Below are 604 nucleotides of genomic sequence, written 5' to 3'. Positions count from 1 at the left end.
TCAAGCCGGGCACTATTCAGATGGTGCAGAATTCTGTTTCTTTTGGAGGAGCGGCGACTGAAGACCCCAACATGCACATAAGGAATTTTGTCAAGATCTGCAGCACTTTTAAGTATAATGGCGTGACTGATGAGGCTATCAAGCTGAGGCTTTTCCCATTCTCACTGAGGGACAAAGCTAAGGACTGGTTACATTCTGAACCAGCTGGGTCCATCACTACGTGGCAAGATCTTGCACAGAAGTTTCTGGTGAAGTTTTATCTGATGGCAAAGACTGCTGCTATGAGGAGTGCTCTTACTCAGTTTGCGCAGCAACCTACAGAATCTATGTGCGAAGCTTGGGAACGATACAAGGAAATGTTAAGAAAGTGTCCACATTATGGAATGCCCGATTGGATGGTGATCACTGGTTTTTATAATGGTTTGGGGGCCCAATCTCGGCCCATGCTCGATGCAGCAGCTAGAGGCGCCTTATGGGCTAAAAGCTATACTGAGGCTTATAATCTTATCGAGACTATGCCTGGTAAGGTAGCAGGTATTCTGGAAGTCGATGCAGCCACCGCTATTGCAGCACAGCTTCAAGCGCTGTCAATGAAGGTTGATTC

General features: G+C 46.9%; 1 non-coding gene across 1 annotated transcript; it reads right to left on the bottom strand.

The window, feature by feature from the left end:
- Positions 1 to 278: 278 nt before the first annotated feature.
- On the bottom strand, positions 279 to 385 carry LOC141688159 (small nucleolar RNA R71). The gene has a single exon (XR_012561621.1). It is a non-coding gene; the product is annotated as a small nucleolar RNA R71 (small nucleolar RNA).
- Between the last annotated feature and the right edge of the window lie 219 nt (positions 386 to 604).

Source organism: Apium graveolens, chromosome 9, assembly GCF_009905375.1.
Source record: "Apium graveolens cultivar Ventura chromosome 9, ASM990537v1, whole genome shotgun sequence".
NCBI classification, from domain to species: domain Eukaryota; kingdom Viridiplantae; phylum Streptophyta; class Magnoliopsida; order Apiales; family Apiaceae; genus Apium; species Apium graveolens.
The sequence above is the reverse complement of the archived record's forward strand: the minus strand, read 5'-3'. Positions and strand labels throughout refer to the sequence as shown.